This window comes from Bison bison, unplaced genomic scaffold (assembly GCF_000754665.1).
Source record: "Bison bison bison isolate TAMUID 2011002044 unplaced genomic scaffold, Bison_UMD1.0 scf7180017864298, whole genome shotgun sequence".
Taxonomy (NCBI): Eukaryota; Metazoa; Chordata; class Mammalia; order Artiodactyla; family Bovidae; genus Bison; species Bison bison.
Genome location: NW_011494870.1, coordinates 2,524,928 through 2,526,325, shown reverse-complemented (window position 1 = coordinate 2,526,325; position 1,398 = coordinate 2,524,928). Strand labels below are relative to the sequence as shown.

At 45.5% G+C, this 1,398-nt stretch overlaps 1 pseudogene; it reads right to left on the bottom strand.

Annotated features, from left to right (window-relative positions):
• Window positions 1-208: 208 nt before the first annotated feature.
• On the bottom strand, window positions 209-901 carry LOC104996780 (annotated as a pseudogene).
• Window positions 902-1,398: the final 497 nt, after the last annotated feature.

Genomic DNA, 1,398 nt, shown 5'->3' with positions numbered 1-1,398 from the left:
CCACACAGACATCTGCCCAGCCCCAAACTCAATACCATCTCAATGAACTTCTATAGAGTGAAAACACCCTCTTCCACTGCAATCCTGAAGCACAAAAGGTATTAATTAATGAGAAGAGGTGGTTTCACACTGTATGTCTTCACCATCGGTTATATTTTTAATGTTAAATCAACATGATCATGAGAGATGCTTTTGCATGTCTTCAACTGGAACTTCATAATTAAGCTAATCTGTTCACCAATCTGCACTGTTTCAGAAACCTGATGAAACCCTCAGAAAGCTTAAGGTCACCCTGGTTCTGGACATGTGCCAGAAAGAGTTTCACCTGAAAGAAGCATGGGCCATGCTGCTACTGCTGCTCTGACAGCTGAGTTCCTTGAGGCTCCTGGTAAGTGATGGCAGGCCTTGCAAACTTCCTCCTCCAAAGCCCCCACAGTGATGGCGTGACCCAGAGTGTGGCCGAACACAGAACCCACAGCCACGCTGGCTGCAATGGCATGGCCATCAGACCTGGCTGCTCGGGAGCAGCAGTACAGGAGCCCACAGCAGATGGTGGAGCCACTGCTGGTGGCCGAGCTGTGGGTGCTGGCCTGGGCACAGCCCTCATCCTGTGGTGTTTGCTGGCCAGAGGGGCCATGCTGAAAGTGCAGCTTCTAGAAGAGCAAGAGAGCATCACTTACAATGTATCTGAATTTTCACATACTGAGATTTCCTACAGAGAGGAGGACTGTGTTTTATAATCTGATTACTTCTGATTGGCTTGATTTTTTTTTTTTGTTTTTTTGGTATTCTACAATATGTACTGCTGATATAAAACACAAGTACAAACCCAATAAGTGAGAAGAGATAAACTGGAGGTACTGGGGTACAATACAGTACATTAACTCACCCCTGACTTCAATTTTAGCTCATAGACTGAAGTCACAGCTGGGTGGAGAGAAGAGTGGTTTCCTGCCAGTCAGTGTAGCTGCCGAGTCAGAAGAGAGAGGGACCACTTGCTCCTCTGTGGGAAGGAAGGCAGAAGTCCCTTCATGTCACACAGAGCTACAGAGAGCCATCTGTACACCAGCCATTGCATTATTTAAACTGTACATTCAGTTGTCAATTACAAAGATCCAAAATAATATGGATTTCAAGAAAGCAATTTATTTCTCACCCATAAATGGACAATTAAGAAGACTCTCTGGAGGCTCCTCATTTATCTGGGAGTCAGGATGCTTCTAGACTTTAGCTGCTCCATCACTGGGAAGTGGCTGCTATCCTCATGGCCCAGCATAGTAGGTCAGCGATCATTCCATTTTTAAAACAACTATTACAGAGGAAAGACCGTGGAAGAAACTTCGGGCTGTTTTCTAGTATCTAGTCTCCCTTTCCAAGTAATTGAAGCCACTTGGACAC